The 20981-nt window shown below is 49.9% G+C and overlaps 1 protein-coding gene across 4 annotated transcripts in view; it reads left to right on the top strand.

Annotated features, from left to right (window-relative positions):
• The window catches only part of HIVEP3 (HIVEP zinc finger 3), a 515007-nt gene that overhangs the window by 328900 nt on the left and 165126 nt on the right, over nucleotides 1–20981 (top strand). For all 4 annotated transcript variants that reach the window (XM_032247574.1, XM_032247575.1, XM_032247576.1 and 1 more), the window contains one exon: nucleotides 240–319. The gene's annotated coding sequence lies outside the window, so the exon portion shown is untranslated. The remainder of the gene's footprint in view (nucleotides 1–239; nucleotides 320–20981) is intronic.

The following is a 20981-nucleotide window of genomic DNA, read 5'->3' as shown; positions in this document are numbered from 1 at the left end:
TGGGGTTCCCAGGGACAGATAACTTGTGACTTTTAGCTCTGTGCTGGGGTTTTGAGGTTGTGGTTACATCCCAGGGACCTGATCTTGACCTTGTCATAACCATGTTGGAGAAGGGATGGTGGCTAGGGCTTTGCTTTCAGCAAGGCTGTGCTCACCATTTTTGGATGCATTTTTCAAACTCAGATGAAAGTTGACAGATGGCGGTGGCATAATATTCTCACTTTCTCTACTTCCCACAGGCGTCCCTCCAACACAGTTCTCCAAGCTCTAGAAATCTCTGACACATCTCGACCATGAGACCACAGCTGGCTTTTGGCAGGTGAGCGCTCCCCAATCCCCTGCCATACCTCAGGACACAGGGCAATTTCAGCACAGCCCAAAGGCCACTAGGCTGTGTTTTGAGGCCAGGAGGTAGACGGGGATGACCTTAGCCTCGGGCAGGAGAATGGAGCCCCACAGTCTACTGAGACTTCAGGAAAAAGCCACCCAAATGTCCTGAATCCTGCAGCTGGCATTTCTGCAAATGGAGAGTCCTAGGCTGAGAGCCAAGGGAAATGCTTCTGACCCCAGGTCTGCCTTTATTGCCCAGGGAAATCTCAAGCAAGCACCTCCTTTCTGGGTCTCTGTTTCCTTGTCTGCAAAGTGTGGGAGTGGGATTCGGCGAACCCAGCACGGCTCAAGCTGAGGCCGTGGGCTGCGGGGAGGGAAGTGGGGCTGGCACTGCAGCTGTGTACCGCATCCTTAGGACTCAGTCTCTGTTTGACTGCTCCGTGGACTTTACAGCCACAGAAACCCTGCAGTGGGCTGTGTGTTCACCTTGTGGGTCTATGCGTGCATTTTGGGGAGGGAGCTGTATTCCTCCCAGTAAATGCTGCTTGAATTCGAACTCAGATGCAATCAGCAGCTCCATGCCTGCCCTCTCGTGGCTTGGTCATCCGGACATCATTTATTGGGTGTTGTGCTCTATCCTCTGTGCTGGGCACTGAGGCACAGAGATGAACGAATCATGGCGTTGTCCTCAAGAAGCTTCCGCTCCAGCAGAGGAGATCCAGGTGCAAATAGCCACAGAACAGCAAAACCTGTGAAGGCAGGAGGGTTCTATTCTGTCGGGGTTTGGTTGCAGGGTAGTTCAAGGAAGACCATTTGAAGGTGACACTTGAACTTGGCTTTGGTGGATGAGAAGTTCATCAGATGAAAAATGAACGAAGAGTGTTCTGAGCCAAAGGGACAGCAAGCGGAGCAGTGGAGTCGCTGGGATGCAGGGCCCGAGAGGAGGAGGGTGGGAGTGAGGCTGAGAGAGCGGCAGGATTTTGGGGTCAGCCAGGAACTCGGGCTAGGTCCTTCCCGAGGAGGGAAGGGAGACAGTCAGCCCTGTGGCTCTGAGAGAGGGCTCTAGCGGGGTGCGGGAGGGTGGGGAGGAGGGTGGTGGTAAGGCTGAGATGAGAGGAGGCTCACATGTCAGAACCTACAGAACCTCACAGGGGCCCGGGGCAGGACACCGCATGCCGAAGCGTCTGTGGCCTCGGCTCTCACTGGCTCAGGCGTCCCTCTGCATCCTTTCAGGTCCCCGGGATCCCCGCCCTGCGTTGGGCTGCCACTCCCGCCGCCGGACTGCTTCTCTTCTGCTCTGCCCACACCCACCCACTCTCCTCCTTTCCTGCCCCTGAAGGACAGCAGCCTGCCCCCTCCTGGGCAGCAATCCTGTAAGAATTCAGTGCTGTCCCCAAGGCCTCTGAAGCCTTTTTTATTACAGCAAGATTGTGGTGTTCAAAGTGCTGTGGGACTGTAGAGGAGGTGGCAGCCAGAGGACGGAAGCAGGGTGGGCACCATAAGGAGGGAATCTGCGCCAGAGGATGATGATGAGAATATTTATAGCAACTGAGGTTTGTTGAACACTTACTAGAGTGGTTTCTGCGTGGTGGGAATAGCTGGCAGTTTCCTCTCTTGGTAGAACTCAGAACGCTTTCACACCTCGTCTCCAGGAGTATAGAAGGAGTAGCTTCTGGGGCCAGGGAGAGCCTGCTGCAACCCTGCCCCACCCTTCCTTTGAGGAGCAGTGGAACCATCAGAGCCTCAGCAGGGCCTGTCCATGTAAAATACTCACCTTTTGCGGTGGTGCCAGAGTCAAACACAAGAGCTCCAGTAAGAGGCCAGCACGGTGTGCACCAGGTGGTCAACACTTACTTTCGGGGCTCCCCTGCCAACTCAGCCCTGCGATGGAGTGAGTGGCAGCTGATGGGCAGTGCTGACCTAGAGCCACCTGTGAGTTTTGTGTTCAGAAGTGGCGTGAGCGGTCAGCACGCGTGCCTTAACAGGAGGCCAGGCCAGCGGGCTTGACTTTCCTTTGAAAAATACACTCAGCAGAGCTTTCCTGACACCCCCTATCCTGGCATTGGTGGATACTGGGGGCCCAAAAAAGAGCAAGATGGCCCCTTCCCCAGAAGGGACACACAGACCCAGGAATAGCCACACACCGAGAGCAGGAGCAGCCCCACAGGCCCATGGCAGAAACCAGAGCCCAGGAGAGAGGGAGCCACATTCGGTGGGGGCTGCGGCTAGGAGAAGCATTCTAAGGGCGAGGTCATGAGCACTGGCACCAGAAGGATCCATGGGAGTTCTCAGGTCAGCAGGGGTAGGGCAGGGGGCCCTGGTGGAGAAAGGCATGGCATGAGAAACACCAGGGTGTGTTGGGGTGTCTGTAGTCTTTTCGATGTCCTGCCCAACAGGACTCCCTGTCACAGGGGAGCATTCATGGAAGCTTAGCATCCAGCCCCTCATCAACTTGATCCTCATCAGAAAGGCCATACCCAGGGACAGGCCCCACAGCTCAAGGGCCACATAGGTGAGCTCCATGGTAAGGCCAGATCTGCAGCCTCTAATGCCTGTAAGACTTTTCTTGATTGGAGCTGAGGGCACACGTTACCTGCAAATGGTGACATGATCCAGGTGATATTATTTGTACTGGGTGCTGGGATAGAGATGAATAAACTAGGTCCCTACCCAGGTAGAGTGAAGGAGGGAACGGGGCCTCAGACACCTGTACTGCATGCCATCAGTGTTCTCTGGAGGGGTGTTCAAAGTGCTGTGGCACTGTAGAGGGGGTGGCAGTTAGAGGACGGAAGCAGGGTGGGCACCATAAGGAGAGAATCTGAGCCACAGAGTAATGATGAGAATATTTATAGCAACCGAGGTTTATTGAGCACTTACTACATGCCAGGCAGTGTTCCCAAGGAGCTTCATACAGATGTACACTCCACCTGCACTTGTCTGTGAGGCAAATGCTGTTTCCATCCTCTTCTACAGATGACAACTGATACACAGAGAGACTGTGACTGGCCCAAACACCCAGCGCTGGGAAGTGGCTTAGCCAGCGTGAGCCTAGACAGTCTGACCCCAGAGTCTACACTTGAGTGACCCTGGGGAGCCTTTCATTGAGCACTAGAGGCACCTCCAGGGTTGATACTATGTCTGTTTTGCTCCAGCACCTTGTGGGTCCTCAGTTAAAATGTGTTCACCAATAAGAATGCACAAATGCCTGGATGAACTGGGCCCTGGGAGGCTTGGTGCAGTATGTGAGGATAGAGATGGCACTTGTACAGAGGGAGGAGCTGGAGCAAAGACCTCAGGTCAGGGCACCTGGTGTTGCTCAGGGCTACTACCCCTCCAGAAGCACTGGAAGGCTGAGTTTAGATAGCAGCCTCTCCAGCCAACTCCCTCCCCCCACGCCCTGTCCCAAAGGCCTGGCATCTGCCAGCCGGTCCCACCTTGGGATTTGCTGTGCCCTTTGTGCTCCCGAGTCATGATTTGTTACCCATCCTCTCAGAGGCTGCCATGGGCAGCTCTGGGAAGATGACCGTGAGCCCCCAGAGCTGAGGATGGTGTGCGCCTGAGGCACTCAGGAAAGAATTCGAAACCCCCTCGCTTAAGGGGTTTGCTTTGTGAATGTTTGAGACTTCAAGGAGCAGGGTGTTTTTGTTGTTGTTTTGTTCTGTTCTTTTTTCAAAGGCCCTTCCTGCCTTTAAGCTCAGTGGGCTGTGGGTGGAAAGCTGGGGTTGGGGTTTGGCTCTATGGCTTCCTAGCTGGTCAACTTTGAGGGAATCAGTTCACTTCTCTAAACCTCAGTTTTCATCTCCATCAAGTGGGAATAAACCAACTACAGAATTAAATGGGACAAGGCTTGGGAAACTCCAGTACAACACCAGCCTCAGTGAAAGCCTGTCTCGCTGCTTCCTGCTTTGCTTCTGGGGCCTCCGGCTCCTCCACACAAGGCAGGGCTGGAGAATGCTGATCTTTAACACCAACCAGCTGTATAAATATATTCACACACATATACCACATGTCGTGAGCACACACAATTTAATCATTTTATACATTTAATAGGAATATATAACTTACAGCATCTTACTGTGTTTCCTTCTGATTATAAAAGTAATACATATGTATTTAGAAAATTTTGGAAAGTAGAGGAAAAAAAAATTTCACCTACTACTCCACATCCGTGACTGGGCTGTTTCATGAATTCCTCTTCCACTTTTTTTTTTCTATGCACGTACACAAATTTTTTTTAAATAAAGTTTTTGGAATTATACTCACATTCTATTTTTTAACTCAAGCTGGGCTGTTGAGCCAGGCTGCTGCACAGGGCCGTCTGTTTCTGTGCCCGGGAGGAACAGAGGCTGCGGCTGCCACAGCGGTTTGGTGCCCATCTGCCGCACTCCTGCCTGGGCAGCTGCTTGGAGGCATCTGACCTTCGGATGTTCAGTGTCTCCAGCGGGTGCACATCTGACATTAATTTTAGCTTGGCCTCTCAGGCTCACTGGCCTTGGGGCCTGCACATAATGGGCACCTTATGTAGACAGCTGCCAACGGTGCAGGAAGAAGTGTCCTACCTTAAAATGTTCCTCGTCACCTGCCAGCACACTGCTTGTGGAGAACAAGCCAGCTCCGTGTTCCTTCTTCTACCAGGAAGGAGCTGTTGTTGACGTTTGTGGCCCAGCAGGCAGCGCCTGGTGGCCAGGTGGCCCACCAAACACACAGGAGATTGCTTCTCTGGATGGGGTTATGTTTTGACAGGACAGGCTTTGATTGTGGCAGGAACAGCTGAGAGAGACATCCCGAGACACTGCGGGCTGTGGGGCATCTGAACTGCCCTCGGAGGTATGCCCTGATCTTCCGGAGTCTCACCCTCATGCCTCACATTTGTCAAATAGGTACAAGTATACAATGTCATTCGATATCCCATTTTGTCCTGAAGACAGCCCTGTGTGTTAGGTGGCAGTATTCCCATTTGACAGATGAGGAAACTGAGGTCGAGATGGGGAAGAACATTACTTACTGCTGAGTGATGTTCCATGGATGTATCAGTTTGTTGAACCATTCACCTTCTGAAGGCCATCTGGGTGGTTTGTAGCTTTTGGTTATTATGAATAAAGCTGCTATAAACATTAGTGTATAGGTTTCTTTGTGAACAAAAGTCTTTTTTTTTTTGAAGACAGGGTCTGGCTCTGTCACCCAGGCTGGAGTGTGGTGGCATGGTCTTGGCTCACTGCAACATCTGTCTCCTGGGCTCAAGCCATCTTCTTACTTCAGCCTCCCAAGTAGCTGAGATTACAAGTGCATGCTACAATGCCCAGCCAGTTTGTGTATTTTTAGTAGAGACGGTTTTGCTATGTTGCCCAGGCTGGTCTTGAACTCATGGGCTGAAAGTAATTCGCCTGCCCCGGCCTCCGAAAGGGCTGGGATTATAGGTGTGAGCCACTGCACCTGGCCCATTTAAGTCTGAATTTCTCTGGGACAAATGCCCAGGAGTGCAGTTTTGGGGTTACATGGGAGTTACATGTTTAGGTTTTTAAGGAACTGTACCCTGTTTTCTGCAGTGGCTGCAGCATTTTGTATTCCTACCAGCAATGTGTAAGATCCAGATTTTCCACCAGCAATGTGTAAGATCCAGATGATTCTTTATTTTTCACGATTTCTCATTCTAGCTGTTTTGATAGGTGTATGGTCATATTTCTTTCATTTGCTGAAGGTCACACAGCAAGATGGTGACAGGCAATTGACCATGGATGTGGGTCTGTTACTCAAGTCCAGGGCTCTTTCCGTTCATCAGCACCATAGGTAGGCAGCTCATCCAGGGCCACAGCCATCTGCTTAAATCCTTATGTTGGTATTATTTGTCCAAAATGGAAACACTTTAATGTTCACCTGAAAAAGAATTTGTGTTTATTGAAAATGAATCTACCTGGTTGGTCTGTTTCTAAAGCACAAATCTAACTGTGGCAGGCTCTTACTTCAAAATGCAGGGTGTCTCCCTCTGCCCACACAATGAAGCCCAGATGCCCTTACCTGACATCCAACCTCCACAGCCTGCTGCCGGCTGACCCCCCAAATCTGCGCACCCTCAGCATTAGAGATCTCTATTGTGGCTCTTGGTCAGGGTTGGGGGTTTTCCTTCTGATTCACCTTCTCACCAGAATGGAGCTGCAGGAAGCAGACGACTTGCAGGCTACTCATCCCCGTGTCCCTGGGGCCAGGCACAGCGTCAAGCCCAGTAAATGTATTGGCCGCCAACCCATGGTCCTTCATGAGAAACCTGAGCTCTAATCCAGGCTTAGAAATAAGCTGAGGCCTGCCCAGCCGCTGCCAGCCTGATAAGGAAGTGGCTGCTTGGCAGCACTCCCGGAAGGGGTCTGCAGGGCTGAGTCAAAAAGCCGCAACCCTGGGCAGGCAAGGAGGACTCTGGAGGGCAATCCCCAGATACGTGCTGGAGACCAATACCCCACCTCCATGGCGAGTCCTCTACCTCCCCTCCCTCCACTCTCTCTGTAGCAGTGATCATGCCTGTGCGATATGCCCCTTGCCTGACAGGAGCTCTTTGACCCAAGCTCTTTAGGAATGATTCATAGAAGCAGTGTCATACAGCTCTGGGGGGAACAAGTTTTCTAGGGACTGTCTTGGTTTAGTGATAGCAGGACCCTTGCTCGGGCCACAGCCCCTCAAATTCCCAGACTCTGGTGCTCTGGAGGTTATTATAGGAGAGGCAAGGTTTTTAGAGTCCCACAGCCCTGGGTTCAGCTAACTGGTCCTACCACTTACTAGGTAGGGTTACATCTCTCTGAGACTCAGTTTCCTCACTTGCAAAATGGGACTAGTGATCCCAGCTTTCAGGATGTGGTATCTTGTGGGTAAAAGTCTGGCACAGTGGCAGACACATGGTGAATAACTGTGCTCCTTCTCCTGGAGGCCTTTTAGGGCCTGAGAGCCTGCCTGAGGAACGCCCTGCTGCTTGATGAGGGTGGCAATCTCTGGGGACAGGCGTTGGGGCAGGTTGCACGTGGCACACAGTCTCCTAGTGAGCAGCTCCTCTCACTCCAACATGTTCTTAGGGGTTTAGCCAAGGACCAATCTCGTTTTCTAATGAAAACCTATGAAAGAGGGTTTTTGTAATCAATTAATTTCATTTCACAATCAGCTTTCCAGGAGGGTGTCTTTCATTCACTTGTTCATTCATTCATTCACCCTGCAAATACCTCCAGAGCCCCGACCACCTGCCAGGTAGTTGTAGGAAGTGTACAACTAGGCCATGCAAGGACCCTGCCTTCAAGGAGTTTACTGTCTAAGCAGTAATTATAATTTTGGGTGAAAAAGTCAGGTGTGGCATGCAAAAGGCCGAGTCCTGAGGAAGGAGAGATTGGAAAAGACTCCTGCAGGGCTGATTAGAAAAGCTTTCATCAAGAAGGTGGTACCAAAATAAGGCAGTTAGAAAGCATAGAGGGAAAAAAACTTCATTCTCTGAAGAAATAAAAGCATAAAATAATGAAGAATCAACTGAAGAAGATATCATAAATTGTTCTATAAATAAAATTGAATCCCCATCAAAATCCCAACAAAATTTTTTTATAAAATGGTTACAAAGTACATCTGGAAAAATAAACATGGATGAACGGCCTAGAAAAAAATCAGTGTTGATACAGAAATAGCCGTGTGGCTCAAGGAACAGAGAGCCCAGAAGTCAATATCAATGTAGGTGAGGACTACTATGTGAATGCATGGCCTTGAGAATTAGAGATGAAAATCAGATGATTCCTGATGTGTTCTGAAAACAACCAGCGAGCTGTCTGTAGGGAGGGAAGGGAATACAACTGGCTCACTAACTCAGTTCCTGCACCAAAATAAATTCCAAGGCAATTAAAAATCATGAAACCATAATGGTACTAAAAGAAAGACAATGAGGGAATATTTGTATCATACTGGAATGACAAATGCTTCCTAACATGTAAAATCAAATCCAGAAACTATGAAAGAAAACAATTAAAAACCCTATGGGCAAAAATCCCACAATAATCAGGTTAAAGGATGATAACAAATTAAGAAAACTATTTCAACATACGCATGATGGATTAAAGGTTAGCAGCACTAATACACAAAGAGCTCTTACAAGTGTAGTATTAGATAAAGACAAATTGCCAGAAGAAAGATGGGCAGGGGCAACGAACAAGCAATTCACAAATGACAAAATACAGAGGATAGAAAGCATGTGAAGAGCAGTCACCCAGGGACAAAGGATACATATTAAAGAATCAAAGTGTGCTTCGGGGGCCATTTCAAAGAATGAAAATACTTGGGGAAATGCAGAATGAGAGACAGGAACAGCAGAGCACTGTTTAGTGGGTCACGGATTGATACACATTTTCTGGAGGGGAGATTACGTATCAATACTTTCAATTGTCTCCACCGTTCAACTCTGTAGTTCACTTTTCACTTCTAAACAGGCATCCTAAAGGGCCCAGGATTGTGTAGGAAAGCAGCAGAGCACATTGGATAACAGTGTAGAGTCTGAGATCAGAGAGACCTTGTTTCAAGCCACCCGGCCCTGGAGAAGTTCCTTCACATCTCTAAGCATCCAAGTCCTCGTCTGCAAAGTGGGCATAATAATAGTACCATTTTCATAGGCTTGTGGCAAAATTAAATGAGATAATATAAAACTCTTAGCAGAGGTGGGCCCCATAGTAAGTGCTGAATAAATGCTAGCTCTTTTATTATTACCAACAAAGATGTTCATCACAGTATTGTTTATAATAGTGAATAATGGGAAGCAACCAAATTGTGTATCAATAGGGAGCTACTGGTTATTCATTACAGAAACGTGCACAGTGATGGAGCCATCTGAGGACCTGTATTTACGAAAATGGAAAGATGCCTTTGACATAGTAACCTATGATTTTTTTTTAAGTATCAAAAGGGTATAGACCATCCATTCCAAGTTGCATAGAAGCATACATCCATGTATCTAGAAAGATGTCATTGATTCTTGTTATTCATGGTAGTTATGTTCTATAATCCCAGCACTTTGGGAAGCCGAGATGGGTGGATCACTTGAGGTCAGGAGTTCGAGACTAGCATGGCCAACACGATGAAACTTCGTCTCTACTAAACATAGAAAAATTAGCCAGGCATGGTGGCCCAGGCCTGTAATCCCAGCCACTCAGGAGGCTGAGGCAGGAGAATCTCTTGAACTCAGGAGGCGGAGGTTGAGGTGAGCTAAGATCGTGCCACTGCACTCTAGCCTGGGTGACAGAGCGAGCCTCTGTCTCAAAAAAAAAAAAAAAAAAAATTCACCACTCTCCACATCCACAAATGACTGTGAATGCAAATATTGATTTGGAGGTCACAAATAAATTTTATCAAGCAGGTAAATTTGCAAATGCAGAATCTGTGAATAATGAGGATTGATTGTATCTAAAAAGATGGTATTTTCATCCCTTTGGGCTGCTATAACAAAATACCATAAACCGACTGGCTTAGAAACACAGAAATCTATTTCTTACAGTTCTCGAGGCTGGGAAATCCAAGATAAGGCAGATTCATGATCTGACGAGGCTCTACTGTCTGATTCATAGGGATCACATTTTTGCTGTGTCCTCACATGGTAGAGGGGATGAGAGCTCTTTCTTTGGCCTCTTTTATAAGGGTACTAATCCCGGCAGTTCATGAAGATTCTGCCCCCAGAACCTAGTCACCTCCCAAAGGCCCCACCTCCTAACACTATCACCTTGATGGTCAGGATTTCAACATATGAATTTTGAAGGAATGCAAACAATCACTTCCAGCAGATGGTCATGTCAGTAGTTACCTGAGAGTCAGGATTTAAGGGGATTTTTTTCTGTTCTTCTTTAGACTGATAATGCTTTAACTTTTTGCAGTGGATACATATTATACGATCCATCAAAGCAAAAAAGCTATTTTTAATTTAGAAAGAAAACTTGTTACTGATGGCACTCCCTTGTCAAAATAAAAATCCTTACTCATTAAAATAATACAGTTAACACTTTTATGTATTGCTTGCTATATGCCACACAGACAACTAAGCCCATTACATATATTAATTCGTGTAGTAGAGTCATCTCACCAAGAAACTCCATGAGATAGACTCTGTTACTATCCCCATTTTATAACTGAGGCAAACAGAGGTCAGATAACTTGCCCAAGCTCACAGCCAGTAAAGGACAGAGTCCGGATTTGAACCCAGGAATTCTGACTCCAGCATCCATGCTTTCTTTTTTTGTTGTTGTTTTTGAGATGGAGTTTCAAACTTGTCACCCAGGCTGGAGTGCAATGGCACGATCTTGGCTCACTGCAACCTCTGCCTCCTGGGTTCAAGTGATTCTCCTGTCTTCGCCTCCCGAGTAGCTGGGATTACAAGCACCTGCCACCACACCGGCTAATTTTTGTATTTTTAGTAGAGATGGGGTTTCACCATGTTGGCCAGGCTGGTCTTGAGCTCCTAACCTCAGGTGATTTGCCTGCCTTGGCGTCCCAAAGTGCTGGGATTACAGATGGGAGCCCCCGCATCTGGCCTAATTTTTGTATTTTTAATAGAGATGGGGTTTCACCATGTTGGCCAGGCTGGTCGCAGACTCCTGACCTCAGGTGATCCACCTGCCTTGGTCTCCCAAAGTGCTGGGATTACAGGTATGAGTCACTGCATGGCCAGAATCCATGCTTTCAACCAACAATATGTGAGTTCTGCTCCATCCCAGGCCTGGCACAGGTCTCTGGAGATGCCCAGGAGGATCTGACCAGGCTCCTGGCCCAAGGCACTTCCAGTCTAGGTTGAAGGCAGTGGCAAGGGTACACCAGGCACTTCAGGCTCATGGAAGCGGGGTGCTCCCCATCCCAGCCTGAGGACCCAGAGAAGGCATTGCTAGCCCAGCATCCAGTGTCTCCACAGTCTGCCACCCATCTTTCTCACTTCTTTGCAGGCACACTCTCCCACCGGAGTGCCCCTGCCACACCCAGCCATCCCCTGCCACGTCTCTGAGACAAGGCTCAGCTCAAACGCTGTCTTCTTCCTCCAGCCATCAGGATGAAGCAAGGGCTCCTTCCCCTGACCTCCCTACACCTGATTCCTCTCTGTTTTGGAACTACCTGGTCATTGTCTTTCTACTCACCTGTCCACACTCCCCCATCATAAGCTGGTTTCGGAAACCTTTTTCCCCCAGCACCCAACACAACCCTTACACATGTTATCCAGCAATACAAGTGGATTGAATGAAGAAATGAACAAACACGTGGAAATACCTAAGATCTGAGACTCCCAAAGACCTAGGCACACGGGACTGCGGCACAGTAGGTGTTGACGGCTGCTGAGGCCCCAGAGGACCCTGGAGGACTGAGCTGTCTGGCTAGAAGCCTCCAGTGACCACGGGACCGGGAGGCGGAGCCGACAGGCTGCAAGGCCAACATTAGCCAGGGTGTTGTTTCTGCGGCTTCTGACGCACCCCCACCCTAGTGGGAAAGACTAAGAAAGGTCCCATTCAACTTGTCCTGGCACTTCTAAGGGAAAGGACGGAGTTTGGATTAGCTGGGCCAGGGACATCTTTTCTAAAATAGCTTCATGCATATTCAGCTGCTCCCTGAAATAGTCGGGCAGCTATTTTCAGCAGCTTCTACTCAGATGCCCACACATAATGGCCTCCACCTTGAGCATGTAAACCAGTAGGAAACAAAGCAAAGGGTACAGGAGGACAATGTCAGGAGGTTTTGATGGCTTCCTACCACTCCCCCCAGCCCCTTGGAGTGCTTTTCCTCCCAGGGACTCTCTCCCATGAAATGGAAAGTCCTGGTTACTATGACAACTTGCTGTAGGAGGTTTCCCAGCCAGTGACCCTACCCACCCGGATCCCAGAAAGCCCAGACTCACCAGGGCAGCCGTAACTCGAGGCACAGCCTCTAAACACTAAGTTGGTGAGGTCATACCCAAGAGAGCCCCTCGGTGCCCATCCCCTCATGGTTTGCACACAGTTCTAACAGGTGCCCTGTGGAGGCCTAGGGAGGCCAGTGAAAGGCAGGACTCTACCAGCAGGAGGTTGAGGTCACAACAGACAATCCAGCTGGAAGGGTAAAGAGAGAAACATTTATTAGCAAATACCTACGGAAACATCAATGTGTACCTTGTGCTGTTTGCTGGGGAAACAAACATAAATAAGACTCAGTTCATGAAATGAGTGGGTAAGTAAATACTTGTAAGTGTCTTTCTCTAAGCTGTTACTTTGTTCTACCAAGAAGATTTTTCTTAAGTTGGAAATACAGTGTCCTAAGTGCTGAGGTTAAGCTGAGGACGCAGGATTCCCAGGGGAAGAAAATGGGCTCTCTGAGGAGGTTGAGAGGTGAGCTTCAGCAGAGAGGTAAGAGCTTTCTTGTGAGACAAGCAGGCAGTGGCCTGTGTTCCAGGTGGCCGGCACAGCACACACGAAGGAATAGAGGCAGAAAAACACAGGTCCGTTTGGGGAACTCCCAGCTCAGGATGTCTGGAACATGGTGCCGAGGAGGAGGCAGAATGATCAGAGGAGAGGCCGGGGAGCCACATCCCTGGGGCCTTGAAGGCTCTTCTCTGTCAGAAGAGCTCCCTGGGACCATTGTGTGTTTGGACAGATTCCTACCCACCCCAGTCCATCTACGGTCTCCCTGTGTTACAATGCAGAAAGATTAGAAATAAAACGAGATTGTGTTAAAAGTTTCATAGTGAGAGATGTGACTTTAAGAATGAGTGAAGTATTCATTCCACCTTCCCTGGAGATGTATCAAAAATTAAAATGAAGGCCAGGCGTGATGGCTCACGCCTGTAATCCTAGCACTTTGGGAGGCTGAGGCAGGCAGATCACGAGGTCAGGAGTTCAAGACCAGCCTGGCCAACATGGTGAAACCTCTACTAAAAAAATACAAAAACTTAGCCAGATTTGGTGGCAGACGCCTGTAATCCCAGCTATTCAGGAGGCTGAGGCAGGAGAATTGCTTGACCTCAGGAGACAGAGGTTGCAGTAAACTGAGATGGCACCACTGCACTCCAACCTGGCCAAGAGAGCAAGACTCCATCTCAAAAAAAAAAAAAAAAAATTAAAATTAACTGGGAGGCCAGAAACCTGGACCCCAGAAAGAGGGCCGTGAAGGACCAATGTGGGGGCCCTGGGCCTCAGCCAGCTCAGCCATATAACCAGAAAATGTGATTGCTTACATTTTTTACAACTGGATTTATACTCATTCTCTTGCCCAATAGCCATCCAGGAAAAGAGTCCTGTTTTGTTTAGAACACCCTGAGAAAGGCAGGGAAGTGTGCTTTGATACCTTTTAGGAGACAGTCACCCTGAGGGGTCAGACGAGAGCAACAGAAGGGGTCAGACGAGGGGAACTGAAGGAGATCTGCTTGGCTATTTGGAGGTCACCTGTCAAGCATGCCCTGACCCCATATCACTTCCCAGTTGGCTTCTTTGAAGGCATCAGGAACCATCAGCAAGAACCATGGTGCCCACAGGCAGATGCGTCTTCTGCTCTGTTCATCCCCTGTCGTTCCTCCGTCTGCACTCAGCCTCTTTATTTGTTCATTCATTCATTCATTCATTCATCTGGGGTTGTGGCTGGGAAATTGTTGGCTTAGATAATGGTTTCTTCACAGAATTTTCAGGGATCTGTGAAACCCTTGAAATTATAAGAAAATGAGTACATATCTCGCGTTCATTTTCTGATAGCTCATAGCTTTCAGCAGATTCTCAAAGGAGCAAGTGACCCAAAAAAGGTTAAAAACCACTGAGAGCGATGGGAGTTGTTTTATTTTAAAACAAATGAGTTCACCTTTTGGTAGATAAGCAGAGTGAGGAAGCATGGAGTGAAATTCCCAGATCTTCGCTGAACTGTCTCAGATGATGAAGTGTCACCGGGGACTCTGCCATTGCCCCCAGCATCACCATGCACCTAAGTGTGTGCGCTCACTGCAGCTGAGCCAGGCCCAGAGGCCGGCGGAGCACAGAGGGAGGGGAGCAAGATCCCGTACCTAAGACTGCTGTGTTCCTCTTCCTTCCCTCACAGCCTCTCTGTGAGGTCCCTTTCCAGTCTGCCTGTGGCAGAGCGTGACGAGGCCCTCTTGGTTTGGAGAGATGTGGAAAGCCGGAATAAATCTGTGAAGGGAGAGGCACATAGGCTGGAGTTGCAGAAGTCTGGATATTAAATGAGGCTTTGAAGAGAAGGGGCAGCTGAAGTTTAGTGATTAACTCTAAATGTCAAGTTGTGTCACCTTGGCTGGAAAAATGCCGTGGTTTCCTGTCTCTGAGTGAAATTCACAAGTTGCATAAATACCTTCACTGCCCCAGTAATGGTCTGGCCCCCATATCCTCTGGTCTCTGTACTTTTACAAACTCTGGCCTCAGGGCCTTTGCACTTACTGTTTCCTCGGTTAGGAAACATACGCACATGGCCCATCCCTCACTTCCTTCGGTCTTTACTTAAATGTCCCCTTCTCAGTGAAGCCTTCTCTGGTCCCCTACTTAACATGGCTGCACCTCCTCCTACCACCAGTCCCATTCCGTGTTCCTTTCTCTGCTTCGCCTTTCTTGATAGCACTCAGGACCAGCCCACATGTCACTGTCTGAATACTGTGCCCAGTGCCTGAAACAGGGCCTGGTCCATAGTAGATGCTAAATGATTATTTGTGGAGTGAATGAGTCCATTCTTATTGTGCCCCTGTGTTTATATACTGCAATCTCATGCTGCTCCTGTAATGGCTCTGCAGGGGGGATTTTATTCTCCCTTTTCATAGATGAGAACCAGAGACTCATAGCAGCTAGAACTGCTTCATGGGTTCTGGGGTCTCAGAACTGCTGTCTGTTTATACTCCATCCCTACCCCCAGAAGGCTTGACACTGTCTTCACCAGGACTCCTGGAGCCAGAAAAGAGCCTGGGTTTGTACATGGGTCCAGTCAGTACTTAGAAATACACAGCACACTCACAGTCCGGCTATGTCCAGGTTTCATACGTCATGGAAGTGGTCAGGCATGTAACTCTCAACAGCAAAGTCACGGAGAAAAGAAGACAATGGTATGGGGCTTTTGATGGATTCCTACTCCTCGCTTTCACCTCAGTGTGTATCTTGAGCCTCAGCCCATTGTTCTGGAAGAGATTACTTAAGTGGTGACTTTGAAAATACAGTCTATGGCCAGGTGCGGTGGCTCGTGCCTGTAATCCCAGCACTTTGGGAGGCCAAGATGGGAGGATCACTTGAGCCCAGGGATTTGAGACCAGCCTGGCCAACATGATGAAACCCCATCTCTACTAAAAATACAAAAAAGTCAGCCTGGTGTGGTGATGTGTGCCTGTAGTCCTAGCTACTCGGGAGTCTGGGGCACGAGAATCGCCTGAACCCAGGAGGTAGAGGTTATATTGGGCTGAGATCGTGCCACTGCACGCCAGCCTGGGCAACAGAGCAAGGCTCCGTCTCAAAAAAAAAGAGTCTAGAACCCAAAAGTAAACCCAGGATTCATCAAGACATGAGGCAGCCCCCAAATGCACTAGCCAGTCCATTTGCTTGTGGTCAGCTTCACTGGTGCCTGCTGACTCCACTGTTCCACACAGTTCTAACACACGCCAGCCAGTGACAGAGGGGGAGTATGCGGGACAGAGAGGCTGGCTGGAGAGAGAGCCATGCTACACATGGCCCAAAGGTGACTGGTGCTGGTCATTGAGAGTTACAAAGATGAGTATCACACAGAAGGTGCCTTAGGGAACTTATAATCCAGCAAAAGAAACAGACAGAAAACAAGTAAGTTCAAGTATATGTATTTATTCAGACCCTTACCCTGTTCCAAAAAGGATTCAAGGTAGAAATCGGGTCTATGATATAGTAAGTGCTACAGTTGAGGTGGGGACCTGGGTTCAAGAGAGAAGGATGGCCTCTTCCCCTGGGGAGTTGAGCTGAGCATAGGGGCGAAGCAGCATGGCCCACTGGGTGAGCTCACAGGAGCCCATGCGGCAGGAGAGGGCGACGAATGCCACCCATCCAAGGGATGTGCTGTGAGCCAGTCTTTCCCCTTGAGACACTTACAGTGCAGTGGAGGAAACAGGCAAGGAAGCAGAGACTTTACTGCATCTGTAGCCTCCCCGCCTTGCTCTCAAGGACCTAATCTCAACATATAGAAAGCCACCGACTGAAGGGACCCACAGGAATCCCTGTGGTGGCCAAGGCAGCTGCTCCTACAGGCCCTGGTCCTCCTGGATCTCTGCCCTCAGGCTGCACTCATAACAGTCCCAAAAGTATTTCTGCTTGGGGGAGTGACACTTGCATTCCAACAGCGAGGTTCAGTTTGCAGAACACCATCACATCCGTCCCTCTGTGTGCTCCTCCCTGAAGAAGGCTGGAGGGGTGGCCATTTTTCAGTGTTTGGATGGGACAGCGAGGCCTCAGAGACAAGCCTCATTCCTGGGAAGTGTCAGAGCCAGGACTGGAATCCAGGGAGAAGGAGAAGAGGCCCTGTCCACACGAGTCCGTGGTGGTAGGGCAAACAGAGGCACTTGACCATATAACAGTAAGAGAAGGTTCTGTAGCTGGTGGGAGAATATTCAGTCTCTGGAATCAGACAGAACCAGGTTTACATTCGGCCGTGAGCTATGTGCCCTCACCCTACCAGTGAAACGAGAATAATGGTGTCCACGTGGAGGGACGTTGTGAGGATTAAATGAGAAGTGTGCATGTGAACACACCTGGCACAGTCATTGGTGTCAAGAGCCAATGTGTCTTAAGTTCATGGTCCGGGGCAGGTCATTATCTCTTCTCATCCTCCAAGCAACCTACAAAGTACAGACTGTTACCTGTAATCTCATTTTACAGTAAAGAAACTGAGTTCAGGGAGGTTGATCAAAGCACCGTAGTCAGCAAGTGATGAAAACTGAAAACAGGCCCCAGAGCCCAGCTATTAAACGTGAGGCTGTTATTACACCTCCTCTATCTCAGTGGTGAACCTTGTGCCTGCACAGGTTCAACCACATGCCAGTCCTATGGACGTGACTCCTGACCCCAGCAGGAGGGCAGCACCATGGGCCTGTTCAGCAGGGAGTCCCTGGAGAGGCCAAGTGAGCTTGACCTTGGAGGAAATGGTCAGCAGCCGCAGTCTTGGGAAGGAAGGGCTGGAAGGTCACTGGCACCAGGCAAAGCTGCATGGCCAAGGTGGTTGGTGGCTTTGGACTAACGACGCGGTAACCTGGAATCCAGCAGGCTGGGCTTCCCTCTCCCACTTCCTTCCTGTGCTGCCTGTCTCGCTGAGTCACCTCCAGGAAGTCAGAGTGATGAGGCAGACAGTGAGGAGACCTTGGTCCTCCCGCAGCCCTGTCCTCACCTCCCCTCGTGACCCTGGGTTAACCACTTCCCCTTGCCAGGGCTCAGTTTCCACATTTGTCAAAAGAGCAGACCTGATCTCAAGGTCAGGCAAAGGTCTGTTTGAAAGGCAGTGCTTTTGGAAGAGGACAAAGGACCACACAGCTGCTAACCAACGAGGGACTGACAGTCATCTGAGCTCCGTAGCAATACCCTGCACCCCACACAACTTGCTGAGTTCTCTTGGGGAGTTGAGCTGGGAATAGGGGCGAAGCAGCATGGCCTACCTGGTGAGGTCCCAGGAGCCTGTGTGGCTGGAGGGCAGGGTGAATGCCATCCATCCAAGGGATGTGGGTTCTGAGGATCACCAGCAGCGATAGGACCAGGAGGGCAGTGATGGGAAGGACCTCTAAGTGCTGGTAGGGAGATGGCAGTGAGCGGCAGCCATCACAGAGGGCTGCCTCCAGGTCCTGAGCCTCTTCTAACTTAGCTCCATCCTCTGCCAGGCTACTTTGACTCATGCTCCTGAATTTTTACTGAGTCCTGGGCCCCAGCGAGAGTCCAAGAAGATAGGCGTTTCAGTGCGGGTGCAGTCCCAGGAAAACACACAGCCACCGTGGGCTTCCTCCCCGCCTCCAGCCATGGCCATACGAGCCCTGAGCCAGGCCATAACCCTTTCCTTTACTCAGACTCAGGAGAAGCTGTTTTTGCTAAAGTTCCAAACCTGTTTATAAGCTTATCCCTAAGGACTCCGTATTCTGAAGTCGCCGTGAACTCATCTCCGCAGTGATTGATTATTAGCGCTTATCAGCTCCAGCTCTGAGGTGCAAGGATGTCTGTGACTAAAGGAGTTCCCATGAGTGGTGAAGTGTTTATTCCAGGGCCTAAGGGGTTGCCTGGGTAAGGGTGGGATTATCTCATCTACCAGTGCCTTTTACCACTTTGGGGGTGGTGGAAGGGAGTTACAGGGCACATGGACTGCAAATTCAAGGCTCTTTTCCTACCAGCTGGGGTCTGCTTGGCTTAGTGTGGCTTTCAAGCCCTTCTTATGTGGCCTTGCCACTGCTTAAGCCTCGAAATGCATGTTCCTTTCTGTCTTCGGGGCTTCAGCCCCACCACTTGGCTTGGGCAGATCCCCATTTTGCTGTATTGTTTCATGTTTCTCTGTCTTTGTACGTTTCTCTTTCCCTGAACCACCCACTTCCTCTCCTCTCCCATCTCCGCTTAGTCCCCTTCTAAACTCTCATTTGGGACCCAGTTTAGATGTCATTCCTTCCATGGCATTTCCCCTGACCTCCCCCATCTTCCTTGGTGGCACCTCTGTGCACATTTCTGTTATTAGATTTTCACCCCGCTTTGCAGCTCTTTGGGTCCATGTCTGTACATCTCCGCGAGTGCCAGGACTGTCCCAGGCCAAGCCCAGGGCCTGGAAGGTGTCTGTTGCAAGGAATAGAAATGAGTTCCCCAGAGCGTAGCCCTGAATGAGCTTCCACAGGCTCTTACTGAGGTTTCAGAGGCAGCAGGATCGTGCAGAGGCCTAAGGGAGCCTGCATTGAGTCCACTTCAGACTTCTGGGCCACCAAGAGGTCCTGCATCCCTAGGCACCACCTGTCCCCAACTAGGCATCAGTTTCCACTCTGAAAAAACTGGATCCATTTCTTTGGTTTTTCTTTTCCTTTTTTTCTTTCTTTCTTTTTTTTCTTTTTTTTTTTTTTTTTTTTTTTTTTTTGAGGTAGAGTCTTGCTCTGTCACCCAGGTTGGAGTGCAGTGGCATGATTTTGGCTCACTACAACCTCCACCTCCTGGGTTCAAGCAATTCTCCTGCTTCAGCCTCCCAAATAGCTGGGACTACAATTGTGCACCACCACACCCAGCTAATATTTGTATTTTTAGTAGAGACGGGGTTTCACCATGTTGGCCAGGCTGGTCTCAAACTCCTGAATTTGTGATCTACCTGCCTCAGCCTCCCCAAGTGCTGGGATTACAGGCATGAGCCACCGCGCCCAGCCTTCTTTGGTTTTTCTAGAGCTGATATTTTGTGGTGTTTCTGGAAAGTCAGTAAGGCAGCTCATGCAGAGGTCCCCAAGACAGTAACCACAGCACATTTGGCAGGGTCCTCCCTCTGCTTCACGGATCCGTTCCATCAACCCTCCCAGAGCCTGCTCAGGGATGGACCAGTTCAGGTGCTGGGAGCACAGGGAAGAATCAGGCTTGGTGCCCACCCTTGAGGGCTCACAACCTAGGTAGGAAGACAGACACATCTACAGCCATGCCATGAGCACAGAGCACCATGGAAGCCAGGAGGAGGCCAGCCCTACGCCACCCATGGAGGTGCTCGGAGAAGACTTCCTGGTGGGGATGGGCCTGAAAGTCCCAGGGCAGCATAGTTCACAGTGAGCACCGAGCATGCAAGCCACTGAGTGTGGCCAAGGACAGGCACAGAAGATACAGCCTCAGCTGCTCCAGCCACTGGGGTATGTAAATATCTCTGCCTGTGTGTCCCTGTGTGCATATGAGAGAGAGAGAGAGTAAGAGACCTCAGAGGGGAGTGGAGAGGGCAGCGGGCCTGCGCTGGCACAAGTGGTATCCCCTGAGACCTTTGGGGAAGAGCTTTCCAATGAAAGTCCTGGCTGGTGGAGGCTGGGTTCCCTTGATTATGTAATAGCCAGGGAAATGTCACCAGGGAGAGCATTAGAGGAAGGAGGGACGTGTCTGAGCAGGGTTTCGCCATTCCCAGAGGGGAGCTGGGGGCAGATTTGTAAATGAACCGGGATTTTCACATAGTCAGAAAGAACATCCAAGCTGGGGCAGCCAGTCCATATCAGGAGGAGGGGACATAGTCACAGGGCTGTGGCAGTGGAACTCACATAGCTGAACACAAGGTCTCCCTCCTGGTTCCTCCTCCCTCAGGTGCCACCAGCCACTGGATCACTTGCCCATCCCATTAGGATGGTCTCCAGGGAAGCAAGGAGAGGGGCCAGACCAGTGCCGCACCATTCTGGCCCAGAGGATGTGTGCCCGGAGAGTCGTGCCTGTGAAAGGATGTGGGGCAAGGGTGCCTTGTCCTCTGTGGCTCACAAACTAACCCTGGGCTCACATAGGCAGGAGGCCTGCAGCCACGTGAGCGCCAGCTGAGCACTTTAGTGTGTTTTGCTGGGGAGAGGGCACATCTCACTTTAGTTCAACTGTGAGTCACCCTGGCCCTCAAGAATCATCTCGGAAGCCCATTGATAAAACACACAGTTCAGGCGCAGCACGGTGGTGCACGGATGCAATCCCAGCACTTTGTGAGGCTAAGACAGGAGGATTCGTTGAGCTCAGGAGTTCAAGACTAGCCTGCATAAC

This window comes from Sapajus apella, unplaced genomic scaffold (assembly GCF_009761245.1).
Source record: "Sapajus apella isolate SASKATOON/1434 unplaced genomic scaffold, GSC_monkey_1.0 scaffold62, whole genome shotgun sequence".
NCBI classification, from domain to species: domain Eukaryota; kingdom Metazoa; phylum Chordata; class Mammalia; order Primates; family Cebidae; genus Sapajus; species Sapajus apella.
This window is presented reverse-complemented; position numbering and strand designations above follow the sequence as displayed.